Source organism: Rhineura floridana, chromosome 1 (genome assembly GCF_030035675.1).
Source record: "Rhineura floridana isolate rRhiFlo1 chromosome 1, rRhiFlo1.hap2, whole genome shotgun sequence".
Lineage (NCBI taxonomy): Eukaryota > Metazoa > Chordata > Lepidosauria > Squamata > Rhineuridae > Rhineura > Rhineura floridana.
Window position 1 is genome coordinate 195,956,440 of NC_084480.1, and position 20,313 is coordinate 195,976,752.

A 20,313-nucleotide genomic window follows, 5' to 3' on the forward strand; every position below is an offset into this window, starting at 1 on the left:
AAATCCTGCAGTCTCCCTAGGTTCTTTGTCTGTGACCTTAAGGTTAATATATTTCTACTGCTTACCCATCCACCAAACAGTGCTATCTCCTGAAGAGCGGAAGCTAGCTATCGATTCATAAAGCTGTTTCATGGTTATTAGTGAAAGGCCATAGGTCAGTGGTTGAGCACATGCTTTGCATGGAGAATATCTCAGATACAATCTCAGGCATTGCCCATTATCAGAACTAAGACAGAAGGGCTGAGAAGACCTCAGCCTGAGATCTTGGAGATATGTCTGTTCACAGAAGATAATAGCACCCTCTATGACAGGAGTCAAAACCTATGGCCCTCCAGATGTGGTTAGACTTCAGTCAGCATAGTCAACGATCAGGGATGATGAGAGTTGTAGTCCAACAACAGCTGGAGAGCCAGATTCCCCACTCCTCTGCTATATGGACCAATGGCCTGAATCATTATAAGGCAACTCCTTTTATCTTAAACAAAAAGCAAATTCCCCCTCCCCCAGAAAATGCAGATGATGTTTCAATTAATTTGCAATCATGCTTGACAACCTAGTAATCAATATATGTTCTTTGCTTTAACTTCATTTCAGTTGGTTTCTGTTTCACACATCTGGTGAAACAGAGTGTGTTGCCTACAAAATTTATGGTTTAATAGATAATGCTTGGCATAAATATAATGCTCTGAGCTGCTCAAAGCGCTCCACATACCAATCTCACAAATCCTTCCAAGAACTTAGTCTGCTTTGGTCAGACATCACCTGGAGTACAGTGTCTAGTTCTGGGCACCACTGTTTAACGATGCCAACAAAGTGGAACATGTTCAGGGGAGGGCGACAAAGATGGTGAGGGGCCTGCAGAGCAAGGAAATGAGGAAAAACTGAAGGAGTTGGGTATACTTATCCTGGACAAGAAATGATTAACAGGTTTTACAATAACCATCTTCAAGTCTTGCAAGGTCTGCTACATAAGTGAGGAAGTAAATGTGTTCTCTGTAGCTCCAGAGGGCAGGACCCAAACCAGTGGGTTCAAATAACAAGAAAAAGGATTTAGACTAAGCGTTAGGAAGAACTTCATGATGAGCCAAGCTGGAAAGACTGCTTCAGGAGATGATGGACTCAGCATTGTTAGAGGTTTTTAGGAAGAGGCTCAATGGTCACCTATTGCAGATGCTGTAGTAGTGAATTTCCAGAAGTTAAGACTAGATTTGAAGTGCCTTCCATCTCTGTGATTATAACTCTATAAGCTTTTCCACTTTGAAGATGAGAATGGCTCAGGTCTGAGGCTGAAAAAATTGTGGCGTGCTTAAGCCCACCATGTGAATTCATGTCTGACCTGAGATATGAACCACAAACGTCCTGGCTCAAAGCTTGTACACTTGGGATACATATTAGATCTCCCTTTCTAGTGTCAGAGATAGATCTCCAATGTTGTGGAGCAGCAGTGGCTAACTCCTCTCCACCTGGGGGCCTGATCTAGAATCCTAGGCAAATTTTTCTGGTCCTCCAAGACCCCATCAATTTTGGCAGTGGTGGAAAAAAGGGGGGAAGACACAGCAGTGGGGTGGGCCCAGCACCTTTTGGAGAGTGTAAATCATCCCCTCCCTGGTCATCAAATTGATTGATTGATTGATTGCATTTGTATACCGCCCCATAACCGAAGCTCTCTGGGCGGTTTACAATTAAAAACATTAAAAACAAATATACAAATTTAAAAACACATTTTTTTAAAAGCAATTTAAAAACACATGCTGATTAGCAGAGATGGGTTGGTATTCCCCGTCCTTGGCTAATCTGTACAAGTAAGGAGGAGAGATCTGCATCTTTGTGTATAAGCACATGTGCAAGAGGCCACACCCACCACTAACATGTGACCTCTGGAGGTTTATCAAAGGTAAATGCAGCCCATAGGTCAAAAAATAATTAACTACCCCTATTGTAAAGAGAAATCCAATGTCAGATCTCCCTTCCCCGCTCTGCAAAAACATTATTTTCATGTGTGTTCAGTAGGGATAGGGGAGAAATTCAATTTGGTTCACATTTGAAGCCAAATTTATAAAATCCATCTTTCCAAAACAATATGGGAACCGAAACAGCCATCCTTCAAAATTCATACTTATTTGAATTAATGCAGTTCTTCAACCAAACAATGTTCAGAAAAAACATGCATGTAGTAGGGGAAATGTGCATAAAAATGAATATATTAATGATAATAACAGGAGAAACTGCATGCAAAAATGTGTACATTAGTCAAAATTAGATATAAAAATGTGTTTATCAGGAGAAATTCAAACTAAAATGTTGACAAATGTTCATGAGGATTTTAGTATTGACCATAAATCCATCTATCTTCGACTACTAACCATATCTTAACACCCAAGGACTCCTTCCAAATCCTATACCTTCATGAGAATGGGGTTGTGCATTAATATAATAAAACCCTTTGATGTTGGAAGAACAAATCTTTAATTTCTTCCACACATGTCGACTTGGAAGTTAGCAGCACAGAGTTCAATGGAACTTGCTTCCCAGATAAATGTGAATAGCTAATAATAGGCTCAATTCAAAATTGAACTAATGACAAGACTGATCTTGTCTCATATTACTAACACCAATTCAGGTAGAAATATATTCAGAAAAAAGGCACTTTTCATTTTATGTGCATCAAGTAAGTTCATGCAAACAATCTGGGTCTTTCCCCCCCCCCATACAAATAATCAGCCATACGGTTATGTTCCTAATGATCATATTTGCATACTGATTTCATTATATTTAAATGTTAACAGCAGCAACAACTTTTTGTATGTGTAAGCAATCTGCTAGACATTTGCATGCTATTAAAATGCATCCTGAATAGTGTGAATAAGGAAATATGTATCGACCTTATAGGAGAAATATATCAGAAGACCTATAATAATGTTTCAGAATGAACCAAGAAAGCATGGCAGATTTTTTTAAAAAAGCAGATTGCAGAAAGGTTTATTTCCCCTGCCTAATTAAGAACAGAGAAACATTAGTAAAAGCTGCAACAGTGATGTGCACGATCATCTTCAGTCATATTAGCCAATACAAAAATTAATCATAATCATTAATTCAATTTTGAGAAGATGGAACATAATAAATAATACTTTATATCACTTGCTGTCTCAAATGGCAACTATTTTATAACCAGTGCTATATTTTGAACTCACCACAGGCTTCAGGGATCAACAACATCTCCTGTGTAAAGGATGACTCACCTTCCCACTAACGCACCCCAAAAACCATCAACTGAAGATTTGTGAGAGTCTTCCCTTTATGCACATCAGGAGTTTATTCCCGTTTTTCTTGGCTTGTAAAAAGGCATCAGCCGTTAAGGTGCATAAGGGACATACTCTGCTCAAGCCTTTGTTGTTGCTCATTCTCAGATCGGGGGTGGCAGTTAAACAGCAACCTGACTGTGCCTTGGTTTGAAAGAATGGAGGCAGCCTTAAAGTTCTGGGGTTTCATTGCTCGCCAGCACCATGCGGCAAGACCTTTGGCAGGAACTAGCTTTAAGCAACATCTACATTGGGCATCACATCCAGATGCAAATGCTGTCGTTCCATCATGTGAAGAGCTAACACGTGTAGAAAGCTGTAGGCAATGCCTGCAGCCACACCCCCAATCTTGCACGGCTCCCTCTAGCTCTGCCTCCGCTATCCATGAATTCATGCAGATTGCTGACACAGAGAAGTGTTTGGAAATAGACCTTTATGCACAGAGGCTTCTCCAGGTTCTAGAACCATGATTAAGCAGGGTTCCAGACAGAGTGAAGTCTACCCACATAGAGGTCTATGTGCAAAGACTTCTCTGCCTCAGACATCCATGCAAATGTGCTGATGGCAGGTGGGAAAACAGGAGAAGCTGCATGTCATGTTCTCTCTTTCTCAAAGCACTTGCCTCCTTGTGAACGGTTTTACACTCTTTCACAAAGGAGTACAAAAAAGGCCAATGGAGATGGCATGTTTCTCAAGGGACAGGGGCTGAAAATGTTTATAAAACACACACTATTTCAGCATCATTAGTTCTGAGAGCTGATTCTGTATATTGGTTAAGAGCGTGAACTGTAAAAACCTCATTTCTAAGCTTATCTCAGCCACAAACTCATTAGCTGGCTTTGGTTAAATCCACTGCTTTCTGAGCTTCCTCTTTTCTGTAATATAGACAATACTGACCTAACTAAGGGCCCAGGCTGTTACACTTGGTTCTTCAGCAGTGGTGCATCATAGCAATTTTTGGGATGGTGGCTTTTGTGTGTTGGCAAGACTTCTTCTGGGTCTGTTTGGCCATCTCCCCTTCTGATGATTTTGATTCTAGGGAAGCAATCTAAGTGCAAAGAGAGTTTGACACCAAACTATACAGGGGACAGAAGGTATCTTCCTTCCTCCAGCACAGCTCAACCAAGGAAGGAAACTGATTCTTTGAACAAATCATAGGTTCACTTTTTGTTTGTGTCTGTTGCCCACATCACATCATCTGATGTATGCACAGAACTAGAGGAAGACCAGAGGGAATATCATTCCAGAAAGACCATGTTACCAAAGGAGCTCAGGAACTTGCATCCCCCTCTCTGCAAAATGGTTATCATTATGACAGGTAGGGTTATTACAAGGACTGTTGTGGGTACACTGTATCTCTGAGTGCTATTGAACAGATTCACATTATACCTGCTCTTTGCAGAATCCCTGCCAGTGAGGGCTAAGCCACCTAGTACCCATGACTAAGAACATTTCTCCTTGATGTGACACCAAGTGCAGTGCAGTGTCCTCAAAGGAATGCATGCCAACTATTTACCTCTACAAGAGAAAGTGCTCCTGGTCCATGATGATGCTAACCAATTAGAGTCAATTCTATTTCTACTTCTTGGGCCTCAACTTGAATTCTGTTTGCTGATTATGCTAGAGCAGGGGACACCAGTATGTTGTCTGTGAGTGCAGTGGTGCCTTGAAGTCTTACCCTGATGCCTACAAAGCATCTATACCATCTCTCACCACCCCATTGTTCATGAGGTCCCAGGATATGATCTGAAGGCACATGAGGCCACCACTTTGCTGAAGCTAAGCAGGTCTGGGTCTGGTCAGTGCCTTGATGGGAGACCACCTGGGAACCACATGTATGCTGCCTTGGGTTCCTTGTGACCCTGTTATTCTTAATTGATCTCTTGGCAGCTTTTGACACCATCGACCATGGTATCCTTCTGGTCCGACTTGGCGAGATGAGTATTGGAAGCACTGTTTTACAGTGATTCTGATCCTATGTCCAGGGACATTTTCAAAGAATAGCATTGAGTGGTTGTCTTTCGGCCCCCCAGCAGTTGTGCTGTGTGGTGCCACAGGGTACCATCTTACCCCCCATGCTGTTTAACATCTATATTAAGTCCTTGGGAATGGTCATCAGAAGATTTTGGGTGAGGAGTCAACAGTACACTGATGATACCCAGCTCTATTTCTCTGTAATATCTGAATCAGGAGAGGCCATGCAAGACCTGGACTGCTGCCTGGATTCAGTGGTGGGCTGGATGAGGGCCAATAAATTGAGTCTAAATCCTAGCAAGACAGAGATGCTGTGGGTTGGTGGTTCTTGAGTTTGGATAATTGGTCAGTTGCCTGCTTTGGATGGGGTCGTACTCCCTCTGAAAAAAAACAGGTCCATAGTCTGGGGGTGCTCCTGGATCCATGCTTGTCACTAGAGGCCCAGGTGAGTTCTTTGACTAGGAGTGCCTTTCACCAGCTTCAGCTGGTAAGACAGCTGTGCCTTTACTGAACTAGAATAGCCTGACCTCTGTTGTCCATGCACTGGTAACCTCCAGGCTGGATTACCATAATGCACTCTATGCAGGTTGGTCCAGAAGCTGAAACTGGTGGAAAATGTGGTGGCGAGACTGCTCACTGGGGCAGGGTATCACTAACATGTCACCCCACTGCTGAAAGAATTGCATTGGTTACCTGTTAGCTACCGGGCCAAGTTCAAGGTTCTAGTTTTGGTGTACAAAGCCCTATACTGCTTAGGACCAGGATACCGGAAAGACCATCTTATCCCTTATATTCCCAGTCGATCACTGTGGTTTGCAGGTGAGGCCTCCTGCAGATACCATCTTATCAGGATATCTGTTCTGCACAACATAGGAAATGGACCTTTAGTGTAGTGGCACCTACCCTTTGGAATTCCCTCCACTTAAATATTAGACAGGTGCCATCTCTGTTATCTTTTTGACATCTACAGAAGACCTTCCTCTTTCAACAAGCCTTTTAAGTTGAGACCTTAACCCAGTCTGCATTTGTGTTGGAATTGCTTTTTAATGTTTTTAACCTTCTTTTTTTTAAAAAAATTAAGCTTTTAAAAAAATGTTTTTAAAGACATTTTGTTTTAATATATTTTAGGTCTGTTTTGATGATGTTTTAAAGTATTTTAGGGCTTTTGTTTGGCACCTTGGGCTCCTACTGGGGGGAAGGGTGGGATATGTGTAATAAACAAACAGATAGATTGCACAGAGAGAGACAGATTCTTTGGATCTTTAAGCCTCTTGCTACAGAGTTGTAGCATCAAGGAAACTTGAGTATTCATTGTGTTTTGTTGAAAAATTGCCTCAACCTTTCCCTCATTTTGCTTGCAATTTGCTTACCTTCAATATGGTAAATTAAATTATCACTTACAGCTAGAGATATGTGTTCTGTGGCTTTCCTGTTTGCAGCATCCCATTCATCTTGTTTCTTTCCAGACGCCTCTGGCCTTGGTTCTTCAAGGACAAAGGCTAACCCCAAAGTATTGAGCAGCATTTTCATCTGAAAGGACCATCTTCTGTAGTTTGTGTCATTTAGCAGCTCAATGGCATCAGACCTCCTAGCAGATTCAGAAGTATCCATTCTTTCTTATCTAATCTGTCTGTGTTACAGACTCCACAGACTCCTTTTTCTTTTTCCTTTTATAACTCTCAAATTATGTCTGGGCCCATGACCCTATGAAGAGAGTTGCTTTATGCAGCAAAGTTCACTGGAGATATAAAAGTATAGGGAAAAGAGTGGTGTTTATCTTAAACAAAATAAACTAATTTTATTAAGAAAGTACATGTGGATAGGAAAGCCTAATAAGAACATAAGAACATAAGAAGAGCCTGCTGAATCAGGTCAGTGGCCCATCTAGTCCAGCATCCTGTTCTCACAGTGGCCAACTGGGTGCCTGGGGGAAGCCCGCAAGCAGGACCTGAGTGCAAGAACACTCTCCCCTCCTGAGGCTTCCAGCAACTGGTTTTCAGAAGCATGCTGCCTCTGACTAGGGTGGCACAGCACAGCCATCATGGCTAGTAGCCATTGATAGCCCTCTCCTCCATGAATTTGTCTAATCTTCTTTTAAAGCCATTCAAGCTGGTGGCCATTACTGCATCTTGTGGGAGCCAATTCCATAGTTTAACTATGCGCTGAGTAAAGAAGTACTTCCCTTTGTCTGTCCTGAATCTTCCAACATTCAGCTTCTTTGAATGTCCACGAGTTCTAGTATTATGAGAGAGGGAGAAAAACTTTTCTCTATCCACTTTCTCAATGCCATGCATAATTTTATACACTTCTATCATGTCTCCTCTGACCCGCCTTTTCTCTAAACTAAAAAGCCCCAAATGCTGCAACCTTTCCTCGTAAGGGAGTCGCTCCATCCCCTTGATCATTCTGGTTGCTCTCTTCTGAACCTTTTCCAACTCTAGAATATCCTTTTTGAGATGAGGTGACCAGAACTGTACACAGTATTCCAAATGCGGCCGCACCATAGATTTATACAACAGCATTATGATATCGGCTGTTTCATTTTCAATACCTTTCCTAATTATCCCTAGCATGGAATTTGCCTTTTTCACAGCTGCCGCACACTGGGTCGACATTTTCATCATGCTGTCCACTACAACCCTGAGGTCTCTCTCCTGGTCGGTCACCGCCAGTTCAGACCCCATGAGCGTATATGTGAAATCATCTACACTAGCTGAATTCAAAAGGTAGGAAGAGAGAATTACGGGAAGAAGGAGGAGGAATTGGAAGTGATGATAGCCCTGAGAATATCAGTCTAACCAATCAGAGGCATGCTTAAACTTGAGGAAAGTAATAAGGAAAGAATTCAAGCAGGGACCCTTTCAATTGACTAATTATATCTATTGTGCTTAATGGTCAATAGATGCAGAGCACACAGTGAGACAGTTCATTGATTGAAGTGAAACTTCCAAAACACTAGTCTTGTGAGAGAGGGAGGAAAACTTTTATCTATCCACTTGCTCCATGCCATGCATAATTGTATATACTTTTATCATGTTTCCTCTTACTCGCCTTTTCTCTAAATGAAGAAGTTGCAAATGCTGCAACCTTTTCTCATAGGGGAGTTGCTCCATCCCCTTGAACAGGATATCTGGTATGCAAAGTCCTGCATTTACAGCCTCAGAATTGCCTAAAAAGTTCTTGTTTGACTAATTCCAACTGATGTCCCTGACTACAAACTTGACTCCTCGACACATTCTTCTATTAGCACTTCCAGACGATTGATATTTTTGGATTGAATTAAAACACATATCAGCACATTCAGATTGCACAATTAAAGTTGATTTGGCACACTTGCACAACAAATCCATTTCCCAAAAAAACTGGACTTTTTGCTATAAGGAAAGTGGTGGGGAAATGCAATGGAAAGCGTGGGATAACACTTGATTGATGCAAGGTCATATAATCTCTCCACAAACAAATCAGAATGAATGCTCAATAAGTACCCAATGACACATAATCTCTACCAAAACTTTGTGCAAACAAATAAGGATAATGCTCGGTAAACAGGTCATCTGGAAGCAAACTAAGACTAGGAATGGAAAGATCTGTCAGTTTCACTTCTCTCCATTTCTCATCTTTCTGATCTGAAACATAGTTTCCCATGTTTCTGCAGCAATTTGTGGATTGTCTTTAAAAAATGGTTACGAAAATGGTTCAGCATTTTAGTGCAAATTTCTCCTAATAAAATATTCTTCTATGTAGTTTTTACCAATATACATATTTTACCCCCTTTAGGATGCACACCTTAACGTGGTGAGGGGGTTTGAGAGTGTTGAAGAAGCTGAGAGCAATGCCGTCAGGAGTCTAGACCAAGAGGCTAGACTCCTAGCAGGCACCCATGGCGGAATGGTCAAAGCTGAGACACCAGACTAACGTGCATCCGAAGTCAGAGGAAGGCAATGGTAATCCACCTCTGAATACCTCTTACCATGAAAACCCTATGAACAGAGTATCCAAAATGCAACACGAGATATTGCTAGAAGATGAGACCCCCAGGTTAGAAGGCACTCACTAAGCTACTGGGGAAGAACAAAGGACAAGTACAAGTAACTCTGTAACTAATGACGCAGCTGGGTCAAAGCCGAAAGGAAGCCCAGAGGCTGATGCGCACAGATGCGAAAGGAGAGTCCAGAGTTGTACGACGCACACAATAGGAACATGGAATGTGAGAAGCATGAACCAGGGAAAGTTAGAAATTGTCAAGCAAGAAATAGAATGCATCAACATTACAATACTTGGCGTGAGTGAATTAAAATGGACGGGAAATGGTACATTTTCAATCAGGCAACTACAAAATATTTTATTCAGGAAATGAGAAATTAAGAAGAAATGGGGTTGCTTTAATAGTGAGAAGTGATGTAGCAAAAGCAAGGAGCTACAACGCAAGGTCTGAGCGAGTGATAACAATGAGATTAAATGGGAAACCTAATAACATAACCATCACCAAGTCTATGCTCCAACGGCAAATGCAAAAGAGGAGGAATTGGAGCGATTTCAAGCAGAAGTACAAGAGAATATTAATCACACACCAAAACAAGATGTTCTCATAATCATGGGGGACTGGAATGCAAAAGTAGGGAACAGAGAAGAAATAGGAATTGTGGGTAAATGGGGCTTAGGAGACAGAAATGAAGCAGGAGAAAGACTTATTGAATTCTGTGAGGCCAATAATGTGTTTCTTGCGAACACGTTTTTTGAGCAACTGAAAAGACAACTGTACAGATGGACATCACCAAATGGTCAATATAGGAATCAAATTGATTATATAATTGGTAGCAGAAGATGGAGAAGTTCCATACTTTCTGTGAAAACAAGACCAGGAGCAGACTGTGGTACAGATCATGAACTGGTCATATTGAAAATCAGGGTAAAGCTAAAGAAGAACAGAGCAATCATAATGCCAAAATACAATTTAAATAACATCCCAGAAGAATATAAAGATCAAATAAGGAAGAGATTTGAGGCTTTAAACTTAGTTGACACAGAATCAGAAGAACTATGGAATGAAGTCATAGACAGTATCAGGGAAGAATGCATAAAGACAATATCCTGATGCGCAACCTATACTCTGGACAAGAGGCTACTGTAAGGACATAATATGGAGAAACCTATTGGTTCCCAATCGGAAAGGGTGTGAGACAGGGGTGTATTTTATCATCCTATTTATTTAATCTATATGCAGAACATATCATTTGGAAAGCAGGATTAGACCAAGATGAAGGAAGTGTGAAAACTGGATTCCCTAGAAAAGACACTAATGCTGGGAAAAACAGAAGGGAGTAGAAAAAGAGGAAGGCCAAACAAGAGATGGACTGATTCCATAAAGGAAGCCACAGACCTGAACTTACAAGACCTGAACAGGGTGGTTCATGACAGATGCTCTTGGAGGTCACTGATTCATAGGGTCGCCATAAGTCGTAATCGACTTGAAGGCACATAACAACAACATATTTTTGCAAGAAATTTATTTTAACGTAATACATTATGGAATGTTATTTTGACTAATATATTCATTTTTATGTGAACTTTCTTCTAATATATGCATTTCTGTAAACACTGTCTGGTTGGAGAACTACATGGCAAAATTCATATAAGTGCAAATTCCAAAGGATGGCTCTGTTTTAGTTCTCATATTGTTTTGGAAAGTGTGAGTCTGATAGCTTCAGCTTTAAATGTGAACTGAATTGAATTTCTCCCGCATCCCTACCTAAATTGACAGTGCTATGTGGGAATAAGATTCACTAAACTTGGGGGACTTATTCTGATTTTCTATGGATAGGATTAGGCTATAAAGCACATTGAGCATTTGCATTAACAAATGCTCTCCTCCCAAACTCTAATACTACTTTTGTGTTTCTAATTGCTGCTAAACGATCTTTCAGAGAGCTCTTAACCATTTCAAAACTTGGTTTTCTAAATTTCAACTGCCAATCTTTCCAAGGAAGCCCACCAAGAAATGGAGAGAAATATGCAGACCTGCCTTGCGTTATTCTATTCTTTGTTTCCTGCTTGATTGGGTTTGTTTTTTTTAGCATGCCACCCTTAGGGCTAACAATCTGAAATCTTAGAATTGTAAGTATTTCCACAAATCTGAGCTGTGACATGCAGAAGAATCAAGTCCTTGCCTCCCCTTTTGTTGCTAGACTAAAATTCCTACTAGCTATGGTTAGGAAACATAATTGATCCCCCACGCCCAAATGCTCTGTGAGTGCTTTGCCATCTTCCTATATCTCCACAACTTCAAAATTTGGATGATTATCATAAGCAAAACATTAATGCTTATCTGCGTCCTACGTTACCTGTTTATTCACTACTCACCAAAATAAGAAGAGTCAGTTGGCATGGCATCCTTGAAGTACTTTTGCAGATTGCTAGCTGATGGGCTATGTTTAGTTTCACAATGAGAGATGGGTGAAAAATTTGATTCAGTTCTCATTTCAAGATGAATCTATCAAATTCGCATTTTCCGAAACAATATGTGATCCAAAACACAGCCATCCTTCAAAGTTAGCACTTATTCTAATTTTACAAAGAAGTTTGGCAATCAAACAATGTTTACAAAAATGCATACTTTATGATAGTGTGAGTAACAATAACAATAATAATAATTTATTTTTGTTATCCACCTGTCACCTGGAATGTGGGTCCCAAAATGGATTACATAGATTTAAAATTACACCACATACCCTTATTATAAATGAATATATCAGTGAAAATAAAATCCAAAAATGCATTATATGACAAGAAACCGCTTGCAAAAATGTGTACATTAGTGAAAACTGCCTACAAAAATGTGTTTATTAGGAGAAATTCGCACTAAAGCGAAGAATTTTCATGAGGAATTTTTTAAAAAATTGCAAATTGTAGAAAAGTGGAGAACTGAGTGTAAGATTGGAAAAATGAGAAACTGAGAGAACCTACATTGACAGGTCTTTCCATCCCTAGTCACATGTGCAGGCTTGACATATACAATATGTAATGATAGACATATATGCTTTTGTCTCTCCTTCCAGATATGTGCTACTACCTTCCCTATCATGTTGCACTTCAGCCTTGACTGGCTAGATATGCTCCAGCTTTTGACTTGAAAACACTTGAGGATTACATTTTGAAGTTGCTAGCTAATCTCTTTGTGACACCTTCACCTCACAGAATCATAGAATATTAGAGTTGGAAGCACCCTATAAGGCCATCAAGTCCAACCCCCTGCTCAATGCAAGAATCCAAGTTAAAGCATACCTGACAGGTCCAGTTGCCTTTTGAATGCTTTCAGTGTTGGAGAGCCCATCACCTCCCTATGTAATTGGTTCCATTGTTGTACCACTCCAACAGTTAGGAGGTTTTTCCTGATGTTCAGGCGAAATCTGGCTTCCTGTAATTTAAGCCCATTATTCTGTGTCCTCCATTTTGGGATGGTGAAGAAGAGATCCTGGTCCTCATCTATGTGACAACCTTTCAAGTACTTGAAGAGTGCTATCATATCTCCCCTCAGTCTTCTCTTCTCAAGGCTAAACATGCCCAGTTCTTTCAGTCTTTTCTCATAGGGTTTTTTTTTTCCAGTCCCCTAATCATTCTTGTTGCCCTCCTTGGAACCTGTTCCAGTTCTTTTGCATCCTTCTTAAAGTGTTTTGCCCAGAACTGGATGCAGTACTCAAGATGAGGCCTAACTAATGCCAAACAGAGTAGAATTAATACTTCACACAACTTGGAAACTATACTTCTGTTAATGCAGGCTAAAATAGCAGTTGCCTTGTTTGAAGCCACATCACACTGTTGGCTCATATTCAGTTTGTGATCAACAACAATTCCAAGATCCTTCTTGCACATAATATTGCTGAGCCAAGTATCCCCCATCTTATAACTGTGCATTTGGTTTCTTTCCCCCTAATTGTTCAACTTTGCACTTATCCCTATTCAACTTCATTCTGTTGTTTTCAGCCCAATATTCCAGCCTATAAATATCACTTTGAATTTTGTTTCTGTCCTTCAGAGTATTAGCTATCCTTCCCAATTTTGTATCATCAACAAATTTGATAAGCATTACCTGCATCTCTTCATCCAAGTCATTAATAAAAATGTTGAAGAGTACTGGGCCTAGGGCTAAGCCCTGTGGTATCTCAGTCATTACCTCCCCCCAGTTAGAGAAGGAACCATTGATAAGCAGTCTTAAGACTACGATTCTGTGGCCAACCATGGATCCACCTGATAGTTGTTCCATCCAGCCCACATTTAGCTATCATGGGGAACTTTGTTAAAAGCTTTGCCAAAGCTTTTCTGTTGATTTTAGCATCCCTTGCTGACCTCAGCTCATTCTCAGCTTTAGCCTTCCTGATGCCATCCCTGCAATTCTGTGCGACCTGTCTGTACTCTTCCATTGAAGCCTGGCCTTCCTTCCACTTCCTGCATGTGTCATTTTTTGTTGTTTTTGGGTCATCTCTAAACTTTTTGTGAAGCCACACTGGTTTCTTCTACTGGCTTTCACCTTTTTTCCTTATTGGAATTGTTTGCCATTCTGCCTTTAGAATTTCCTTTTTTAGAAACCCCCACCCATCTTGGACTCCTTTTCTCATTAGGGTCACTTGCCACAGTGGGGAGGAGAGCCTGGCTGGGAGTCCAGAGTAGGGTTGCCAGGTTCTTGGCCTGAGACTGATCCTGTATCTTTAGGAGAAGAGAAAGTCAGGCAAGTGCAGGTGTTCTTGAAACTCTGTAATGGGAAAAACCACAAAGTGGAATTTTTCCTTCCCCATACACAACTTTTAAAGATACAGAAGACCTCTTGATTGCCAGGCCCAGCCTCCAAGAGGTCTTCTGTATCTTTAAAAGTTGTGGAGGGGGGAAGGAGAATTCCACTTTGTGGTTTTTCCCATTACAGAGTTGCAAGAACACCTACACTTGGCTGACTTTCTCTTCTCTTAAAGATATAGGATCAGTCTCAGGCCATGGACCTGGCAACCCTAGTCCAGAGTCTGTGAGTTCAAATCCCCACTCGTGTCTCCTGGGTAAAAGTCCAGCTAAAGATCACCTCCACAGTGAGTGGCTCAGGGGTTATGTGCCCTGCCACCTGTGCAGCCATGGGCAAGCTGCAGAGTCCCAAGGAGCTCAGTTGCCCCCCAGCTGGCAGTTGCGGACAAGGAAGGGGCTGGCTTGTGCAGCTGTGGCAAGCTGAGTAGGCCCTAGCCAGCTGGGGAGGACTAGCCTCAGAGGGAGGCAATGGTAAACCCCCTCTGAATACCGCCTACCATGAAATCCCTCATAGGGTAGCCATAAGCCGAGATCGACTTGAAGGCAGTCCATAGTAGCCATAGTAGCTATTGGACCTTACTTATAATTGTTCTGCTTCCTTGTTTGCTTCCTTTAAAATCCAAAATTCAAGTATAACGTGGTCAATTTCCCACAGAGTTCCCACAACTGTCACTTCATCCACTAAGTCATCTCTAGTCAAATCAAAGATATAGTTTATCCTCTAGTTCCTTCCTCCACTTTCTGTAGGAGAAAGTAAACAGCAACACAAGTCATAAATGACAGACGAGCCACAACAATAGCTCCAAGAAGTTAAGTATCTGCCTTGCATGCAGAAGGGCCCAAGTTCAATCCTTGGCATCTCCAGGTAGGGCTGGGATGGAATCCTGCTTGAAACCCTGGGCAGCTGCCAGTCTGTGTAGACAATAGTAAGCTAAATGGATCAAGCGTCTGATTCAGTGTAAGGCAACCTCCTATGTTCCCAAGCACATTGCTTGAACAATTTGGCCTTTTAGAGATCTTCCCCTTCTTAGTAGATCACACCAGAATAAAAATTTCATTTGCCAGTAATCAAACAGGTACACCCATTTATGAACCCCTGATTATCATCATTTGTTAAATTTATATCCCACCTTTCCTCCAAAAAGGAGCCCAGGGTGGCAAAGAACAACTGATAAAACAATAAACCTTTAAAAAAAACATATTTAAAACAATTCCAATACAGATGCATTTACTGCTAGTACTTTCTATTTACCACTTGTGCTATCATTATTATCTACTTCCAGAAAAAATACACTTTCAGAAACTGTCCCAGATAAAAACTGTCACCATTCTCTGCAAAAACAAAAACAAAACAAAAACTTAAAACTGTCAGTGAAGTTCTCATTTTCTGTCTTAAGCGTAAAATGTTCACACACATCTTTTGGCTAATGGGCATCTGTGATTTATGTCAGCCAAGCTGAGAAAAGAAAAGACATCTGTTTCACTTAGCAATTTCGTTTCCCGAAATGATCAGCTGTAAAGAAGTGGTTTTGTTTTTATATCTGTCTCTGATATTTTGCAAACTGTTATTTCAATGAATTCTTTTCTTCTCTCCCCAACGGTAGCATCTCATTCTTCACCAGTCAACACTGTATCTTCCTCTCTGGAAATTTGAATAAATCTAAATATACTGCACATTCATTTCTTTATAATCAGGACTTCACCCACAGCAACTGCAATTACTGAGCACCACAGCCCTGCATTTCAGTATTAACATATGGTTCTTCCCTTAGAATATATTAATTGGTGTGATCTTACATAGTGTTGCTAAACTGAAAACTGTTTAAGTGTTATGAAGCATTTATGAGTCACAACGTCAGGAAAGAGTTTGCATGAAATGGGCTCTTGCATATATAAGTTCAATAGAGATCTGACAAGGAAAGCTACACAGCTGCTAGAAAATTCAAGTGGTTTTTAAAGCATGTTATCTAAATTAATTTTTTATCTATTCCAATATATTTAATTCTCTTGGCACTGGTCGTTTTAAACACTATTTACATCATATTAAATTGTTTAACTCTTTTTCTTCCATTGTCTCAGTGCTTTTCTGAATATGTTACATCATGTAAAATTCTGGGCTGAAATGTCTCTTCCAAGAGAGAGGAAGCTGATGAGGTTTGCACGATAAGGGCCCTGGATATGTTCCAAGCAGCTGAGAGGGCAGGGGAAGACAAAAGGTATGTGATGCATATATGCATCCAACACATGTAAGCCCCAACAGCTATGACTCTTTCCTAGCAAAATACAGTAGTGACTCATGGGGATGGTGGTGGAAGTACTGGCAACCTCCTGGTGGCAACACACCACTGATCGCAATGGGACAAGTTGCGGTGAGGTTGGGGCAGCTGGCAGCACCAGATAAAAATGCACATGTAACATATTCACAATGGTGCAGCTAGGGCTGGACCTTGAGGCCAAAGTCCAGGGTCCCACAGCCCAGGCCCCTCTCAATGACCACCCAGAGAGTGGCAGATGATGAAGGCAGCAGCAAACAGGCCCCACATCAGCCCCTGGATCGGCACTGGCATGCCAGGACCCACCAGGGCTGATCCACAACATGCTTTGTTCTTATGTTTAAAAATATTTTTGGCATTTTAAAAAGAGGCAGGTGGCCTGTCAAAAAGTCAGCTGAGTATATTTTCTACAGTGAAATGATACTTTTCCCCAAGTTAACTCTGTTTAGCATCAGGGTAGCAGAAGCACACACCATTTTAATCCTGATGGTGCTATAATTTGAGTGGGTTTACAATGCAAAACTGTACATGCTCCGAGTATTTCTTTAAAAAAAAAAAAAGATTTGGTAAACTGTTTTTTGTTTACTTGTTCTAACCTATCTGGAATATAAAAACAGTTATAAAACAGTGAATGGCAGTTGATGGGGGAGAAGAGAAATTCTAATTGCATTCTCCACATCTAAGTAATGCATATCTGGCCATCTACAGGTAGCCCTCTGTAAGATCGTTAAGTCCAGAAGCAGCTGACGTAATGGAGAGGAGCTGCCCCAAACACCCGCATCACTGCATCTTACCTGGATGGGACATGTGCTGCAGGTGCAGCAGCAAGGTTGGGGCTGCAGAGACATACTAACAGGAGTGCTGGAATGGCTTCACTGATGCGTCTGCATAGCCCTAACATTGTCACTCTGTTCTGCCCCAGCCCCGCCCAGGTAAGCTGCAGCAATTCTGGTACTGGGGGGAGGGGGTTGCTCTGTGGCTCTGACCCACCACATTGGCTGCTACTCACTAAATCCAGGGTCTAAAAATATCTAGATGCACCAATGTATGTATAATCAATGAATTCTGACATCCAAGCAGTATCTCTGACAGTGAGAAAGGATAGCTAAATGGTGACAGTGACAGAGAAGTAAAAAGTAGTATTCAAGCCAGGCCAGATTATTCTATAATATTAGAAGGGGTGTGTGGCTGTGACTATCATGAAGGGACCCTGCACTTCTGAAGTTGCCAAAGCTCCCCCTCTTATCTGTGTTCAGAAGTAAACAAGTTTGTCCCCATGTAATGCGTGAAATGGGTCTTAAACAAGCTAACAATCAGAATCAGTACAGCCTCCCCCCTTAATCAAATATACTGTAAATTTTCCTTCATTGCCCCACATGTGGCAGGTTTGCCTTTCTTTTCCCAGGACAAAGAATCATACAACCATAGAATAGTAGAGTTGGAAGGGGCCTACAAGGCCATCAAGTCCAACCCCCTCTCAATCTCTTCCATGACATCTGAATTTTAATGTGACTCAGCTTGGTGCCAACACTCACTCATTTATAATGAGCATTACTTATTCCAGCTTACACTGAAAGGAGTGTTAAAAGTAACTCTTTGGTGATGAAGAATTTTACACTGTATTTCAATGAGACACTTAAAGTCTCACCCTTAATTGACTGAATTCTCACTCATTTCTGTTGCTGTACTTTGAAGTTCACTTTGAATCAAAGTTAAGGAGAAAAAAAGCAATGAAAAAATCTTAGTGGAAAAAATATATATGGTAGAACAGGCCTTGATACCTATCAATAACTGTCAGTGCCACAACACAGGCAAAATGATGCTTTCCAAAACTGATAATGGGGGTCAGCATTCTACAAAGATGCACACAAAATTGTTCTCCATAAGTCTCTTGGCACTAAGCTACAAACCACAAGCAGCAAACACATATATTGCAGGGGGAACTGTGTGAACACATCTTCATGGCATTATCCAATTATTATTTTTACTTGCAATGGCATTGTTAAAATATCTGCAACACAACTACCATCTACAGCTTGTGATGTAGTACAGTAGTCATTATGCCATATCCTCATTTTCTTATCAAACTGCATCCTCCAATTTCTTTTAAATTTTTTAATTGCTTTACTTACTTGGGACAGCAAGCTTTAGGATTGGGCAATTAATCTTAGGGGTGTTTCACTTATTATGCAGGCACAACTGTTGATCTGACATTGACATTCAGACAGCACGTTTCAGCCAATATCAGTTTCCTGGCTAGGGGGCCTACAATATACAAACATCTGCTTGTCACATTCAAAGAATGTATTTTTGCTTGTATGTTTACAGAATCTTAAATGTACACACAACCAAAACACAATTAGGGCGTACAAACAGCTCACACACACAATGAATGTACGGATGGAAGCAGTCACAGGGCGATGTGGGCTAGCCCCACCCATCACTGATCACTGCTGCCACACTCCCCTGGTGAAAGTCCATTAGAGGTTTGCTAGAAAGAGTTCTCCCTGGGTACAGATGTATGTGTAGTGAGCTCCATCATGCAAAAAAGGAGTCTGATTGGCCAGCGTCTCTCCTCACTTGCAAGAGTTCTTTGCACATACAGCTGCACCCAGAGTAAACTCTTTCGGATGAACATCCAATGCACATTTGTTGAGGGACCATGGTGACAATGTGCAGCAATGGCGTGGATGAGGCTAGTTTATGTAGCCCCACAACCCCCTTGCGTGTTCAGTCAATGCGTGGAGGGGGTTGTGAGTACCTCCCTATTGCATGAAATGCCCATGACAGAGTCAACACTCTGCACTAGGTTATATACTGACAAGTGTATGGGATATACTATAAATGCATCTACCTGTCAAGCTTGAGAAACAACCAAAATGTTCAGGTTATGTAAAGGAACTATTGTCATGCAGTGGTTTCAGTCAGGTAAACGGCACACAACGGATCTGGAAGTCAGAACACAGGGAATGGATTTTCAGATAACCTTTGATTCTTTTATTTATATAGGTAAATTATATAGGTAAAAAGAGATTTGAGGGGGGAGAGTCTTGTTTACTCATTGTAGATTGTGCTTTGCATTTATTCCAACACATACACACTCACACCCCTTCTTCAGATCACTCACATTTTGTCTCCCAGAATCTCCCCATTATTGTTCTGTTTTTATAGGGGGAAAGATCCCAGTGCCTTTAGGATACTCATTCATTTTCTGTCTTCTTTATTTCTAGATTATTAATTTTTCCTCTTAAAAATAAGGCTATCAAAATTCTATAAACAATTCCTAATGTAGACATTATTAGGGGAGGGAAATCACCTTGCTGGGTAATATTACTTTCAGGCAGCACATATTTTAATTGAAAAATGCATGCTCTGCCAGTGCTAAGGAGCCTTTCACTCATCACATCTTACCATTTCCCTTACGGATTCTCTATTTAATATCCAGCATTACCCCTAAGTCATTCACACAGGGCAAAAATTATATCTTGTTTGCTATTACAAACTAAAGTATTTCCTATTTCTATTCCCACCTCCGGCCAGTACTGAAATATTTTCCTTAATTGTATGTATATTTTATCTACCACTAACTCTTCATGTGTTTGTCTGAAAATGAGAAAACCACAGGATGATCTGCCTAGCTACCAATCTTTCTTTCTTGGAAACATTTATTATACAATAATCAAATAAATGATCATTAACTTGATATTTTGGTTATGGTTTCATATCAGTTGCTCTTAATTCCAGGTAAGTGGGTAACGGGACTGAGGAAGAGATTTGCTTGTTTACTGCTCAGCCTCCTTGAGCAGCCTTCGCACTTTGTCAAATATTGCCCTGCTGACATTTAGCATCATTGTTTATTTTCTCTTTCTCACTTTAAGCACTCATTAAACTGGCAAGGCTAAAATCTATTTGCTTATTCAAAATATCACTAGCTGAATACACTAAAGCAGTGAAATCCAAGCCAATGAATCAAGTCCATTCAC

At 40.8% G+C, this 20,313-nt stretch overlaps 1 protein-coding gene across 4 annotated transcripts in view; it reads right to left on the bottom strand.

Annotated features, from left to right (window-relative positions):
* LOC133366634 (cadherin-10) overlaps nucleotides 1-20,313 on the bottom strand; it is a 158,084-nt gene that overhangs the window by 59,123 nt on the left and 78,648 nt on the right. The gene's annotated exons all lie outside the window — the stretch shown is intronic.